Genomic DNA, 17,736 nt, shown 5'->3' on the forward strand with positions numbered 1-17,736 from the left:
ATGGCTTCTTATAGTGTTAGTACTTCCTAGTATGATTTAATCTCTTGTACGAGCTCATCCTCAATCCATTGTGTTTCCTCAGCCACGTCTGGAATGATGCCCCTCATCTTTCTTTCCATTTTCTTTTTTCTCCCTTTCTTGATCTCCTTCATTATGGCTTGGTCTCTGCGGCTTTGGGATCTGAGGTTAACATCTGTACATATAAAGAAGATCAGTCTCTAGACTAGTGGGGTAGGTACCACTCCCTTTTTTTTGGCTGAATGGCAAGAAGGTTAATCTTGATGAGAAGGGTGTTAGTGATGGGAGAAATGAACAAGGTGTGTTAGTTGAAGAGGTCAATTATGTAGCGTGAAGGTGTAGGTGCTCAAACCGTGAAAGTGCAGGTCATGAGGAGTAATCTTGTGAGTCGGAGAAAACCCGTGAGACAGAAATCCATGAGAAGGATTCTTGTGAAAGTTAAAAGCGTGGGAAGATTTCCATGACACGGAAATCCGTGAAAGTTAAAGGCGTGAAAGTTAAAAGCATGAGAAGGATTTCCATGAGACGGATTCCCATGAAAGTTAAAGGCATGAAAGTCAAAAGCGTGAGAAGGATTTCTGTGAGATGGAAATCTATGAAAGTTAAAATCATGAGACAGATTTCCATGAAAGTTAAAGACGTGAAAGTTAAAAGCGTGAGATGGATTTTCGTGAGATGGAAATCCATGAGTTTTAATAGCGTGAAACTGTAGGTTTTTGGCAGTTCTGTGAAGCTGCAGGTTTTGATAGTTACATGTTTATGTTTTGTTTTTTCTCAAAGATTTAATTAGTGCAAGTTGTGATGAGACCGCCTAGCAGAGTTTAGAGCAAAACACAGAAAATCGTTTGATGAAAATGTAGACGGTTGTTTAATGTGCAAGACTTTGTTTGCCCGAGACATTCAATTGATCATGATCAAAGTTTGAAAAGATGAAAAAGAAAAGAAAAACAAGGAGGGGTCCAAGTTCCCACCTCAATGCGTGAATGTCAATTAGAGTTCAAAGAAGTGGGGATGCGATGCAAGACTGATTGCGTGAGTGCACAATGGAAGACTGATTGCATTGAGCACACGATGTAAAATGACGAAAAAAGGAAAGATTGTCAAATTTATGGTGTAGCCGTCAGATTGGGCGGCTGCCTTAATGAAGAATGCCACATGGCATCTTGCGATTGGCTCGTGAGAATGACCGTTTCACGACATGAAGCATTTTGGACCAGTTCACGACGTGAACTATTTTGCACCAATTCATGGCGTGAACTGTTTTGGATTAGTTCACTGCGTGAACTTTTTCAGATTGGTTCACGGCATGAACCTTTTTGTACCTATTCACGGCATTAACCTTTTCGGATCATGAGTGTGTAAGATTGATACCTTCTATTTTTCTTCATGCTCAGTTACTCAAACATGCATATAAAGGAGTGAATGATACCCAGTTTTACCTTGTATTCATTTCGTGACTAATGGATACTTTCATCTTTTATTGCTATATGAACCATGGTGACACCTTGGCACTTCTGGGTAGGTGTTGTTGCAGGAGTTTTAGTTATGTGTGGGAGTGTTTGATTCTTCCCTCCACCCAACTGAACAGTTTTACTACTAAGTCATGTGGATTGGGGCTTTTATCCATGTTCATTTGCTGAACTTCTTTTTTTTCCCTTCAAGGTCCCTGTCCAGCTCCTTGATTGAAGTGGTTATTATTACTGGTATTATTTTGGCAATATTCAACCATCTTGTTGATTTGTATTCTTCCTCCCCGCACCAGTGTTTGTGCAGTTTGAGCATTGGTTTTTAATTGGGAGTTGGTTCCGCATGCTTTTGCTTCCCTTTCCTTTGTATTCGGAGTTGTTTGCAATGGTGGCCCACTGGGTAGGGTTTGGGCACCCACACTATCATATCACCTTGGTAGTATCCTTATGCTAGTAGTAAATCCTTTTGGACCCATTGCTTGCGAATGCCTTGTGGAGTGTTGATTTGTCTGGAGTACTGCCAACCTGCTTGTGAAGGCCATTTCTGATTTTTGACTCCCTTTTGAACCCTTCTTATTGTTTCCTTATGAACCTCCTTCTCCTCCTGGTGGGGCTGGTTTCTAAGTTGACCATTGCTGTGTACCCTGTGACTTAGGGTGCTTTTTGCGTAGGGATTGTGAAATTGTTACCTTTTTTTTTCATGAGTTAATATCACCATGCTTGATGTTGCTATCTCCTCAATCATGGCCTGCTTTCCTATGTTTGTTAGGCTCCATAAGGGTATGGATATAACATTGTCTCCCTTGTTCAACAGTCTAGTCCTCTTCTCCCTGGATATTACAGTTGCTAGTGCAAATCCAAGATCGTCCTAGGATCATTTCCTCTTCTATGAAACCTACATGCATAACAACCACCTTTCCAACCAAGGAATTATTTTTTATGGAAATGTTAACACTTAAAAGAATCCCTCAGCTTTCATAGTTGTCAAGTGCACACTGCGTACTTGTGCATTGGTGGGTTCAAGGTGCGGTTTATCTAAGGCTATCCATGTCTCATATGAGATCAAGTTATAACTTGATCTCGTATCTATTAATGCAATGCTAGTTGCATGACATTTAGTCGTAGAGAGTTCCACCCTGAGTCGTGATGGCTCAATGTTTAGTTCCTCTTTGTCTAGGAGAGTTAATGAAGCCATGTTCACGTGTAACATTCTCTTCTAGAGTAATTGTTTGTTGGCTTTGGCCTCCCTTGCCTTAGCCTCTTCTTGAGCTTGCTGGATTTTTTTCCTTTGCGAGCTATTTTTGTTATTTTAAGAGATGTTCTTGCAAGAGCATCTCTTGGTTTAGTGGTCCAAAATTTTCTTGAGTTTGCTCCCATTGATGTAACCCTCCATCTGTATGTCGTCAATTGTCTCAATTCTAACCGACCCCTGAGTTGTGATCTCAGACACTCAGAAGGGTCCTAGGCCTTTCTACTTGAGTTTCTTTTTCCTGGTGCTTCCTACACCATACATGAGGATAAGGTCTCCCGTTTCCATTTCTTTTTGTTTCAAGTTTTTGTCGAACCAATGCTTTCTCGACCATGAGTCCATGATGCGATGCAATTAGTCTAGTCTCATCAAGCTTCTCTAAATCGATTAGCCTTTCAACTAATGCATTCTCCGTCAGACGTTCTTGCACTGCAACCCTTAAGCTTGGACCTAGGTATTCCATAGGCATTACTACCTCAACACCATAAGCTAGATGGAAGGGAGTGTATCCCGTCACTACCGGTATACCCATAGGGCTGCTGTCAACTTATGCTCCCAATCCATTGGCCAAGGTTTTCATCAAGATAGTACACAAAATTTTGTTTGTACTCTCTGTGTGACCATTAGCCTGTGGATAATAAGATGATGATTTCCGATAGACTACTAAGAATCCAGCAAGTAAATGATCAATCACCTCATTAATGAAATGTGAGCCGTGATCACTAACTAATTCTAATGGGCAGCCGAATCTCAAGATAATTTGCTCATATAAGAATTTTGTTGTTGTTCATGCATCAGCTACTTCAAGGCTTTGTCTTCTACCCATTTGGTGAAATAGTCCGTGGCCACACGATCACATATCGGGCTTGTGATGGATGTGCCGCCGCTGGACTAATAGGTCCAACAAAATCTATCCCCCATTTCTCGAAGGGTTTACAATATAGGGGTGAGCGGCATCTTGTCTCTTTGTTGTGGGGGGATAGAAAATCGCTGACATTCCTCACACCTTTTAACAAATTCTATGACATCCCCGAATAATGTAGGCTACCATAATGTTGCTTGAAGTACCTTACAAGCCGTAATCTCTCTAGCAAAATGCCCTCCTGCTATCCTTGAATGAGCTTCATCCAATATCGTGAGACGAACTCATCTTCTCTCACACATCTTCTTAATATATTGTCTTTACCTGGCTTATATAGTTCTCCCATAATTAACTAATAAGGTGCAGCAAGCTCGATAAGCCACCGCATTTTATCTTTGTTCAAGGGTGTTTCCTGCAGAAAACCATTAGCTAGATAATCCGATATCTCCTCACTCCATTTGGGTACCATGTCCAGTTTGAACAAACAAGCATCAGGGAGGTCATCATCAGCACACCAGTTGTTCCCTATTTGGAATCTTGACATATGATTGGCTAACACATGTTGTGTCCCTTTTCTTACCACCATAACTATAAAGTTGAATTCCAAAAGTAATAGCAACCATCGTGTGATTCTTCCCATGGTGCAAGGCTTGTTCACCAAGTATAATCAGGCTTGTTCACCAAGTATAATAAGGCCTGATGGTCCATGAAGTATACGAACATGGCCAACCCTTCTTGCTCTATGGTGGTGTAATTCACCTCTGCATCATTCAATTGACAACTAGCGAAGCAGACTGGATAGTCCAATTTGAACTCACAAGGCTGTGCTAGTACGCATCCAATAGCAAAGTTTGATGCATCGATATGCACATGAAATATGAGGTCCCAATTAGGGGGTCTTAGAATTGGGGCGCTAGCCAATGCCTACTCAATCAATCATATGCTTCCTGGCATTCCTCAGTCCATTCAAAGACAATGAGTAGCTTGTACAATGGCCTAGCGATTTTAGCATACAAGATTATGAAGCGGCTGTAATACCCAACGTGGCCCATAAATCTTTGCACACCTTTATAATTAGTGGGTGGTAGCAGCTCCAAGATCAACTTGACCTTGATGTCATATGTGGATATACCGTTCTTTGAGACAATGTGTCCCAATATTACACCATGTTTGACCCAAAATTGGCACTTTAAAGGGTTTAGGGATATACGATATAATCAACATCGCTCAAACACCTTCCTTAAGCAAGCCAGATGGTCTGCCCATCGAGAGTGTGCACACAGATCATCAATGAATACCTCCAACCACTTCTGCAAGTAGTCTTTGAAGGCTGTGCACATTAAAATCATTGGAATGTTACTGGGACATTGGTGAGATTGAAGGGCATGACTTTGTATGCAAATGTCTCCCAGATGTATTGAAAGCTGTCTTATGCTAGTCCTCTGGTGCTATCGACACTTGATTGTAGCCTAAAAATCCGTCCAAGAAGCTGTAAACTTCTTCACCAGAAACTCTCTCCAAAACATGTTCCATATAGGGCAATAGATAATGGTCTTTCCTAGGAGCTGCATTGACCTTTTCAAGATCCACACATACCCTAAGTTTCCCATTCTTTTTTGGCACTATTACAATTGGTGAAAACCAATCTATATTTCTATCTCATAGATTAAATCCACAGCAACAATGAGTTTATTTATTTCCTCCTTTACAATTGCCACATACTTAGGATTCATCTGGTATGGTTTCTGCCTGGTTGGTCTTGATCCTTCCATGATTGGGATCATATGATGTAACCAAGTTAGGTGGTACACCCTTTATCTCCTTGCAATTCCAGGCGAAACAATCCTTAAATTCCTTAAGGAGGGTAACGAGCTCATTTTCTTCAGCTGTGAAGTCAAGTCCTTAGCACTATATATGGGTTTGGCTTCCTCCCCTAGTCCCACAATATCAGCTTCCTTAACTTCTGTCGGGCCATCGTATTATGATGTGGACAGCCCATCTTCCTTAACCCTTATTGCCGTCAGTCTGACCACTTCTCTATTCGTCTCAACAATGTAGGTCTTGAAGTGGTCGGGTACTGAAAGCAAGTCTGGTTTATCCTCATTCTCACTTTTTGTTTTAGCCATGACTTTTCTAGCCTCTCGCTCGGCTTATGCCAGAGCTTTGTTTCATTTTCGATGCCCAGCTTTCATAAGCTTAGGTGTTTCTGGCTCTTGAAGGATGACTTTCTCCTTATGTTTCCCTTCCAATGATATCTTACTCAAATCCTCACCCCAATCCTTAGAAAACTCATCGTGTACCTTAGTGGTATCTCAGCCCCACTGGGCATCTGTGGGTTTTCTTCATAATAAGAGGGCATTTCGTCGGGCAATATATCATTTCTGTTTTTGCCATCTTCTGATGCATTGAGCGTTGGTACGACCTTGTGATCGAGTCCCTTCTATGTTAGAGGCCTCCTCTTTTGATTCTTCATCAATGGTTTGTTGCCAATTAACCATATAGACAGAGGTCGTGGGAAGAGTTCCGAATTCCACATATTGGTTCCCTCTGGGCTACATCACATCTATGGTAGCTAGCACATGCATCCAATTTTCACTAAAATTCGGAGGAGGAAGTGATGCATACATTTCTATTTCCTCTTCCTCTTTGAATTTTCCATTGAAGGCGGGCATATTTACGGATGTGGTCCGCTCTGTTGTAACCAAATCATTACCGAGCAGTTGTCCTTCCATGGGATGTGCTCTCCACATTCTCAAATCTATCTTTAAAATTTATGAATCCCTACACACATACACATGATCTAATTCCCAATCGTGCACCAATTTGGATTCCCTCATGAAGGGTCTCCCCAATATTATGTCATATGAGTTTGGTTGGCGCAGGAAGTCTATTACCACAAATGTAAGATGGTAGTGAAGAGTTTGAGTTTCACATTCTCCAAAAGTCCAATGGGCCTTGAAGATGTTCTGTCTGCCATTTTAACGATTAGATTTGTTCTTTTTAGATCAGGTTTTCCCCAATTTTCCCAGCAACGTTTTGTGATGATGCTAGCCCCCGCCTCACCATACAGGATAGCCAGGTACCTGTCATGATGAATCAGGATTTTTGCATTTGTGTCGTCACTTTTGTAATAACGTCCTAATTGATTAACTGGTATCTTGACGACTCTGGTTTTTCTTGTGTGTTTTAGGGTTCTTTCTGCCAGAGGTGGCATAACATCGCCTTCTACCCATTCCTTTATGTCTATCCATAGGGTTGGTGAACTACGTAGCAATCACCCCAATGGCATTTGCACAGACGTGGACAGTACACCCGCGAGGCTTCCTACGTCTCTAGGTTCTCTGGCGATTGAGGGTTCCCTCCATGTGTGTGTCTCGTATCCATCCCTAGGGAAGGAATGGATGGACTCACCCTATGCATTTTTCTCACACATCCTAGACATTGTGTTTTCTTGAGATCCCTCTTCTGTTTCTTCTGGAATCGGAGTAGGTACGTCCAATTCTCTTTCCCTTGTTGGCTCATTTCTTAGATACATTGTTTTCACTCTTCTCCTTCGGCCAATTTTGGAAATGGTCGCATCTGCTTGGTTCTTCCCCTTGTCCCCCAATTGGGCCTGGTGGGCTCGTGTCAGTACATTGAGTGGTGTGATATTTCCAGGCTACACACTAATGGTTTGAATGGTGGCATGATTAGAAGTGGAAGTTGAACCACTTACACGGTATGGACAATCCTTGATCAAATGATCAACACCACATTAGTACAAGTAAGTACTCGCATGTCAGTGGGGGCGGAGTAGTCAATTGTTGGGGTTAGTGCGTATGAACCACATTCTTGTTTAGACATTCAACGATTCGATGCGGCCCACCACAGCCAAAACATTGTAGTGGTCCTCTCCTCATGTTTGAGTTCATGTCCTTACCCTTCCACTGTACCGTGGTTTGAAACATAGGTACTCACGTGTTATTATGTAGGACATAGAATTTAGGTGCGACCTCCACAACTTCCTAATAGTATTCTCCACTAAGTTCTACTTTATATACCATATCAATATCTTCTAATGGCTCTTCAATCAATACTTGGTTGATTTTAGCTTGTGGTGGTTGTGGTGGTAGAACAAGTGGTGGTAGAGGTGGTGTCATGTACCCGAAACATCCCCCTAGGCAAATAGGAAGAGTTGGGTTGTCCTGCAGAGCTGCAGTGATTTACACAGGTGGTGCCCATAAGGCCAATTGAACTCTAGGTGCCGGCAACTGTGCAATTTTTCAGAACCTTGGATATATGCACATTGAAGTGTCGTGATTCCCTAATTTTACACAGTGTGCACAATAGAGTAGTGATCTTGCTCTTAACTGTGGACATTCGGTGGTAGTGTGATTCAATCTGCACATGGAGAACCACACCAATTCCCTACGGGGATAAACCCATGCCCATATGTTTCTCTTCTCTTCTTTACCTTCAATTTCTCTAGTATTGCATTGCCTAGCTCATCCACATTCATGTTTTCGACTTGCTTGCTCTAAGTTCCAATCTCTTGGTGACTCGAAACACGCGAAGTTGTTGTCCGAAGATATTCTGACATCTTCCAGTTGCGGCAATTCTAACATATTATCTTCATATTCAATTGCCAGTTTGCAACATGCATCTAGAGTGGCTGGTTGCAAAAACAAGGCAATAACTGATCATCAGTTAGCCTCTCCCATAGTTTGCACCTTGAATTTAAGTGCTTTAGTCGAGGCACAGTCTCTTATCAACTCCATTTCCTTTTATTTGATATTGTGCATCTATGCCATAGGGCTCCTTTTGTTGCCACTTCTGGCAAAGCTAGGCACAAACACATTCTTGAGTCGTGTGAAGTTAACCTTATCCTCGGGTTTGAGGGTTCGGAACCATTGATGCGCTTTCCCTTCTAGGGTCAGTGAGAAAGTATGAATCATTGTTACATCACTGACTGGCCCACAGGTTTTGCATATGGATTCAAAAATCTCTACATGTTAAATAGGATCCCGATCCCCAGAGAATTTTTGAATGAGCTTAGAAATAATGTGTGGCTTCATTTGAGAGGGTCGGGATTCTAGAGCAGTGCCTAGTTCACTGACCATCCCTCGGCCCATTTTTGCAGCCATATTCAACAGATCCGTCCTTGTGGTTCCATTAAGATCAATGGTTGGATCCACCCTTGGTCTTTGAGGAATTGCTCCCCCCTACCTAGACCTCATCCTCTTCCTGTGTTGGCTCTTCTAGGCATCTCCGGTCCATGGGATGGCTCTAAAACTACACTTTGGAATGGCTCATTAGTTGCCTCTATACGCCTTTGCAAAATTAGGAGTTTCATGTCTTGACTATTTCCAGCTCCTTACCCTGTGATTAGAGTAAGTTTACACTTCCCATCTCCTTTTGTTCAGCTCTTGCCCTTCGAGTATCGAGCTCTTGTTTTCTTAAGCTCAACTCTCATAGCTGTCATTCCACCACGATTCTTTTTAGATCTAATTATACTTCCTCTGAGGTTGGGAAGAATACTTGACCCGTCATGGCCGCACTTTCCATGTCTCTTCTCATTCAGGGGGTGCCGGTGTTTGACAGCCTCAAATTTGACGTTTGGATGGGCACTTCTTGCCTTGGACCAAGTCCAGCGCTCGTTGACTGTAAGACCCCCGCCCACTCCGTGATGCCCCCTCCAAGGGCGCTGGCGGCGGAAGCAGCGCCAGCCTCTTGTGCCAAGCAGGTATCCACACTTAGGGCCTCGCCCACGGATGTCCGGACAAGAGACTAGCCTGGCGGTTCCTCCAAAACAACCTAGAAAAACTTTCCTCGCCCAAAAGCACAAGCAATTCCGCCAGGAAAATCATCTAACGAAAGAATTGATCTAACGAGTCAAAGTCTTAACTATTCAAATTGATCCAACCGAACCTAAAGTCACACGGTCAGATCAAAGAAGAGACTTGCACTTGATCTCCATAGAATCACCGCTTTTTTCCTCCTTTAACGAGGCACAACCGCTGATTCCGTCCCACAAAACAAGGGTCTTCCTAGGACTTAATCTAACTAACATAACTAATCGTAACTTATTTGTATCGCAGGAACCCCCAACTGGCCCATGGGTCTTCCTAGGACTTAATCTAACTAACGTAACTAATCGTAACTTATTTGTATCGCAGGAACCCCCAACCGGCCCATGGGTTAGCCAACCGCCCAACCACTATATTGGTGGGATTCCTTTATAAAAATTTGGTTATGTTTTTGCCCGAGTACCAAGGAAAAGAGTTCCCAGGCCCCCTAGCTGGCGTTTCAAGCAAAATTTAAGGTAGGCATACCACGTACACATCCAATATGAAATTGCCATTATAACAGATTCGGCCGTCTTTATAACAGATTCGGCTGTCTTTAAAACAATCTTTCAATGAAAATCATAGTATTGCTGATCATAATCCTCCAAAATATTGAGTCTATTGTTTTACAAAATATATCATCCGGACTCTCCGTTGAAGACCAGCTAGTCAACCAACGAGATCCAATATCAACATTCGATTCACAAAAGTCACTCTTTTCAATTCATCCGAATCTTCCTCGACGTACGCATGGGTGTTCTAGAGGAACTGCGAGCCCATGCATCACCTAGTCAGAACCCTCTAGGATCCTACTTAGGTGTCCTAGCACTTCACTCAAGGACCGCTTCGTCGGTCCTCGCCCATCATACCAGAAGCGCACTATTTTAACCATACCGAGGCTGGTCAAGACCTCGGCAGGCTTTGCCGCAAGCGATGTCCCTCCATGACTCCCCGCCAACTATTGTAATGAGCCTCTTCTTAGTTAAACACATACCAAATGCTTCCTCTAGCATTCTGGCGTAAAACAGTCCTTTTTAAAAGAAAACAGAGGTTCTATGCAAGTAAAATTCCCGGTTTGAGATTGGTTCCACAAAACCCTTTTTTTCCTTAATCCATATTTTCTTAATGAGAATCATTGATCTCTCATCAGGGTAATCTACCCATCATTTGACTGAATGTCCAACTAGATTCTTGGTGATTTCGGTCAAGGAAAAACTAGGTTAATTCAATGGTAGTCTATTCTTTGTATTAAGAACTGGAATTGGTCACGAAGTGTTTGCTTGATTCCTATGATCGAGAGATGTACAAGTAGTTTACTGGCCGTTCCTGTCACAATCGTGGTCTAACCAAAATCATTCGGTTTATTTCTAACTTTGATTCCAAGGATTTTCTTTAGGTAAACATCTACTGAACTTCTAACCGTAAGAAAATTCCAACTTTTATGAATTTCATTCTAACCATAATAGATTAAGAAATGGTTTTATATGAGAATATCGGATTTTTATGAAAATACTCTTCTTCCATTTAATCTAATTTTGGGTAAATATCAATTTGGTGATTTATCCACATAAAATATCTAAAGATATTCTTCTACCAATTTAATTTATCAACCCTAATTCTCTAGGTGGAATTATGGTGAAAATTCCACTTTTGTCACACCAACATTTAAGTTAAATCTCTCTACTTAAATACCATAAAAATTCTTCTTTTAATTAAATACAAATATCAATTTTTTTGAATATGCTTAAAATTCCTCTTGATTGAATTCCAAATGTCATGGGAATTCCTCTTTTATCATAAAATAAATTAATCTAAAATTTCTCTTTAAATAAAATAAAATATCTATTATTTTAATTATGCCAAGAATTCTACTTTTACCATTTAAATGATTGAATTTCAAATATCATGGGAATTCCTCATTTCTCATGCATAAAATAAATTATCTAAAATTTCTCTTGAAATTAAATAAAAATATCCATTATTTTAATTACCAAAATTTCTATTTTTCCATTTAATTACATGGATCTCCATTATCATGGGAATTCCTCTTTTTGCATTTAAATGGTTGAATTCCAAATGTCATGGAAATTCCTCTTTTATTATAAAACAAATTAATCTAAAATTTCTCTTTAAATTAAATAAAATATCCATTATTTTAATTATGCCAAGAATTCCACTTTTACCATTTAAATGATTGAATTCCAAATGTCATGGGAATTCCTCTTTTATCATTTAAAATTTCTCATGCATAAAATAAATTTATCTAAAATTTCTCTTAAAATTAAATAAAAATATCCATTATTTTAATATACCAAAATTTCTCTTTTTTCATTAATTACGTGGATCTCCATTATCATGGAAATTTCTCTTTTTTTTAATTAACTTTTTATGCATAAATACTAAAAATTAGTTTCTCATGAATATGATGAAAATCATTCTTTTAACATAGGATATCCCATCCTAAAATATGGTAGAAAGTCCTCTTTTAGCATTATGCATTTAGCATTATGCATAAAAATAAGATATGTATTACTTTCTAAATTTTTTTCCATAGCTTCACTGCTATTACAGATAATTTTTGATTTTTCTAGAAAAGAATAAGACTTTGTAATACAATTATGATAGAAGAACTATCCTTAAACTTAAATCCAAATTATGAAATTAAATCATAAATTTACCATAATTTTATTAACATAAAAGCATAAAAATACTATTTTCTTAACCTCTAGCTTAACAAGCTTAGAGTTTGGTTTTGAATTAAGAATTTATCAATGAGAAGCATTCTTTTTCTAAAGAATTAGCCATAGGAATGACTATTCTATGGGAGAGAGAGATATACATAAAAAGCATTCAAAATAAACATAAAGATTAACTTTTTTGTGATTAATCATTAAAGTTCTTAGAGAAAGCTTGATTTGCATTAAAACGACTAATTAGAAACTTCTCAAGCTTGAGAGGGGTTGAGAAGTGAAATCATTGAGACTATTAATAAAACCGTGAAATTCCTTCTTACCTCTAGGTTTGGCTTGCTTCGTTATCTAGCGAAGCCCCCAACCAATCAATTGGTTTAGTGAGTTGAGAAGAAAGCTCCAAGAGTTGTTGAAGAGAGAGAGAGAGAAGCTCCAATCTCTCCAAAAGTAGAGGATTTTTAAGGGATAATAGAAAATATGATTATAATACTGGCATGGTATAGCTCAGAGATGAGAATACAAAAGAATTGGTCTATTTTGTTGAGATATCGAGCTCATCTAGTAAGGCGGTGGACAACACTGATGACCCGCCTGGGAGATAGGCCCCACACTTACACCACTGGCATGGTTGGTGAGATCATGGTGGGTGATATGCAGCTAGTGGGATGACAGGCTGTGTGACAGCCATTCTAGAGACTGGCATAGTTATAGCGCCAGCTCATTTAGTTGGGTTCACACTATAGAGAACCCTAGTATGTATTTGGTTGAGTACCTTTTCATATCGTGTGTACCCTTATCTTTGTATATGGTGTGTTGAGTATTGTGTGAAGAAGAAGAAGATTTTCAGCCTCTCACCTTGTGTGCTCTCTTTAGGGTTTTGTGAGTGTGTGTGTGCTTGCAAGAGCTCAAGCTCTCTTCTCCCCTACATCTTTTCATGGTATCAGAGCCTGGTTCATGCTAAGGGCTGAATTGCAAGCAAGAGAAGCACAGGAAGCGGTACAAGGGTAAGAGCTTCATCTACTCTTTCCTATTTGTGTTGGTGACTACACCCTTGTCGGGAGCTCTACGGGAGGCACCGGCAAACGATTTCTGATTGAGGAGCTTTCTTTGCGGGGGTAAAGCTATAGGGCAAAAATATTGTCCTATCACACTAAGTTTAGAAAACGCGTTTCGGGCGCGTAAGGACCTTCGTTTTTTAGAAAGCAGGCGATTTCGAGCATTGCGGAGGTAAGTCATCGATTCTATGCAAAACTCTATTTTAAGAATTGTAGGAAGACAGATTGGTTGTGCAGACATTGTGTGTGCTGCAAGGAGGTCAACAATTGCGTTGCCATTGGGTGTATGTATGCACATTGAGGTCACTGGTTATGACATTTGAGTGTAGTACAGTACCGCTACCTACAGTACCGTTGCAGTGCAGAAAATACAGCAGTTTGTGCAAGACAAACCAGAGTGCTATTTCTAGTAAATTTGTATGTCTGGCAAGATGTCAAATGATGGCATAAACCAGATTGTTGCTGAGAAGCTTGACAAGAACAACTTCCATGCTTGGAGGTTCAGGTTGACAAATTTCCTGATGGGAAAGGGTTATTGGGACTACATAGAAGGTTGAAGAGGCACCGGATATACCAGAGATCAATCCAAGTGCTGCAGATGTGAAAGAGTTCAAGGATTGGAACCAAGGAGCCAGAAAAGTTATGTATTGGCTCTCTATCAGTATACAGGACACCATGATTGGGCACATACAAGATGCCAAGTCCCCTAAGGAGGCGTGGGACACCTTGGTAAAACTCTATGAAACGAATACCAAGGCACGAAAGATACAGTTGAAGAATGAACTTCATACTGTGGAGAAAAAGAGTATGTTTGTGAATGACTATGCATTGAAGATCAAGGGTATTGTGGAATCCCTTGCATCTATTGGCATTTCAATAGATGATGATGATAAGGTGGAAGTTTGTCTACGTGGTCTCGGGCCACAATACAAGGCATTCAAGACGTCTATTCAGACTCGGGAAAACATTCCCAATTTCACAGATTTGGTGTCTATGTTGATTATAGAAGAGAAGAGCTTGGGTGAAGACCAACAATCTTCACAAAACAAAAACAGTTCAGAGCAATAGGCCTTCTACACAAGTTCAAGAAGAGGATATGGCAGAGGAGGCCATGGACGTGGCCAAGGAGGTGGCGGAACATGTAATCAAAATTATGGCAAGCAGATAGCAACAACAACAACAGTCTCCCAAGATTCACAACAACAACAAGACGCAGGTGGAAGAGGCCAATTAAGAGGCAGGGGGAGTCAAAGAGGTCGTGGAAATCGGCAAAGGCAGTATAATGATACACGTGGATGCTTTTATTGTGGTAAGCCTGGACATGTGCATGCATATTGTCATAAGAAGCAGGCTGACATGCAAAATGGGAAATTGCAGCAAAACAACTATGCATCCTCGAGCAGAAACAACTATGCATCCTCGAGCTGAAACAACGAGGATAATGAAAGGTTGTTTGTTATGCAGCATGTCGTTAATGCCATGTCTAAAAATGTTGAAACAACGTATAAAGATGATGTATGGTACGTTGATTCAGGTGCTTCGAACCACATGACAAGTCATGGGGAGCGGTTCAAGGAGATGAAAAAACTTGAAAGACTAGGTTTTGTGGAAACAGGGGATGAAACTGCTCATCCAATTGCCCATGTTGGAGATGTGTCATTGTCTATGCAGGATGGCAAAGTGAAGTACCTTGCAGATGTACTTCATGTTCCGAACATAACAAAGAATCTGGTTTCAGTTGGCCAGATGATTGAGCAGGGTTTGCACGTTCGGTTTAACCCTAATGGTTGTTATGTTGAAGACTTTAAAGACAAGTGCAGGTTGGTTGCAAAAGGCAACAGAGTGGGCAGAATGTTTACATTGAATGTAAACATGCCTGAAGTGAGTGCTGCGATGTTTGCAAATGGTTCAAGAATTGTTGCAGACATAGACATTTGGCATAAAAGAATTGGACATGTGAATGTTCAGAGAATGAAGTCTATGCAGACTAAAGGAATTGTGAAAGGGCTGCCAAAGTTTAAAGTTGAAGGTATGCAGAAAATATGTGAAGCATGCCAATTTGGAAAGCATACAAAGAATGTATTTCCACGTGACAAAAATGTGAGTAGAAATGCACTAGATGTTGTGCATTCAGATGTATGGGGTCCTACGAAGACCATGTCTATGGGAGGCTGCAGGTATTATGTGACATTTATTGATGACCACACAAGGAAAGTGTGGGTATACTTCATGAAGGAGAAGGGTGAGGTGTTCACTCATTTTCAGAATTTCAGAGTTATGGTTGAAAAGCAAATAGTGCCTAAGGTCAGATGGAGGGGGAGAGTACTTCTCCAATGAGTTCTCTCAATTTTTGAAGAAGAATGGTATTCAGAGACAGTTTATGTGAGGTCCCTATCCCCACCGCGCAACGAATTTAGGGGTGCTAGCAGCGGAAGTAGCACTTCTTATGCGGGGTAGGGTCCCACACTCGGGGCCTCGCCCAACGGATATCCGGACAAGAGACTAATCCATCGGTTCTTCCAAAACTGAACCCAAAAAAAACTTCCCTTGCCCGAAAACCACAGGCGATTCTTCCAGGATAACTTTTCTCTAACGTAGTCAAAAGCCTTAACTAACTGAACTCATCTAACCGAACCCGTAAGTCCCATAGTCAGATCAGGAGGACAAGATTGTACTTGGATTCATAGAGACCAACGCTTTTTTCCTCATTGAGAGGCACAGCCGTTGATTCTTTTCCATAGAACAATTTTTGTATGGGATTTACTTCATCTATCAAACCAGAACAGAATTGAGTCTCAATTTAGGGATCCATCAGTCTAGCCTAACCCCATCCAGTCCCATGGGTTAGCCAACCACCCAACCACTGTAGTGATGGGATCCAATTAAGAATTTGGTTAGGTCGTCCCGTACCAGGGAAAAAAGTTCCCAGGCTCCCTAGCCGGATATTCATGCAAACTTAAAACTAGTCACACCACTTACACATCCAATATGAAATTGCCTTTTTCACAGATTCAGCAGTCTTTAAAACAATCATTTAATGAAACCATAGAGTCACTGATCATAATCCTCTAATTATCTAGTTGAATCCTTATTTCCAAACATTCCTTCATCGGTGTACCTATGGCATCATTGGCAACCAGAACGCTCACCCCCTGTCCACTCAAGGGCCTTTTCGATAGTTCATAGCTCATAGTAACCGGCAAGTATTCACTTTAACAAAAATGGAGTCTCCATTGAAGATCAGCAAGATCAACCAACAGATCCATATAAAAGAGCCATGGACTCATTCGTTGAGGACCAGCAAGGTCAATCAACCAGATCCATGCCCGAATTCAGAAAACAACTCTTACTCCTTGTTCCAATATCTTCCCCAACGTACGTGTGGGTATCTTCGGTGACCCAGAGCCCGAGCACCGTATGGTCATCACCCTCTAGGATCCTTCGCAGGTCACCTAGCGCTTCACTCATAAGCCGCTTCCTTGGTCCCTCATCCACTGTACCGGAAGCTCACCATTTAAATCAAACCGAGGCTGGTCAAAACCTCGGCCGACCTTGCTACGCGAGACGTCCTCCGTTGACTCTCCGTCAGCAATTGCAACTTTAACAGATAGGTCTCCACGACCTCATTCACAAGACGGTCAAAATGCTTCCCCAACATTCTTGACATAAAACGGTCATTTAAATACAAATTTCACATACAAATGCAGTTCCAACAATATTTCCATATTTTCTCATCACTCCACATCCTTTCACATTAGTCCCCATCTTTTCTCATCTTCCCATAATTTTTTTTCTTCATCGATCCCTATCACATCACATCATTCCCACATCAAATCACATCCAATTGCATCATCCACACATTAATCCACATCATCCATACATCCATCCACATCATCCACATCAATCCATACATCCATCCACATCATCCACATCATCCATACATCCATCCACATCAATCCACATTATCCACACATCCATCCACATCATCCATACATCCATTCACGTCAATCCACATTATCTACACATCAACCCACATCATCCATACATCCATCCACATCATCCACATCAATCCACATCATCCATACATCCATCCACATCAATCCACATTATCCACACATCCATCCACATCTTCCATACATCCATCCACATCAATCCACACGTCAATCCAGATCATCCATCCACATCAATCTACATCATCCATACACATCAATCCACATCATCCATACATTCATTCACGTCAATCCACATTATCCACACATCAACCCACATCATCCATACATCCATTCACGTCAATCCACATTACCCACACATCAATCCACATCATCCATACATCCATTCACGTCAATCCACATTCATTTCAAAAGTATTCCCATTCTCATCCAATCACATCTTTTTCTATCTCATCACTTATTTTCTCATTTATCCTCATCAGATCTCATCCACTTGCATCTACCCATACATCTCATCACTTCACATACATTAACATCTATCCAGTTTACATCACATCTTATCACAACCATTTCACATCACATCTCATTCATTCACATCCCGATTCACATGCTAACACATTC

Source organism: Cibotium barometz, chromosome 34 (genome assembly GCF_041138505.1).
Source record: "Cibotium barometz isolate CiBa-2024 chromosome 34, ASM4113850v1, whole genome shotgun sequence".
Taxonomy (NCBI): Eukaryota; Viridiplantae; Streptophyta; class Polypodiopsida; order Cyatheales; family Cibotiaceae; genus Cibotium; species Cibotium barometz.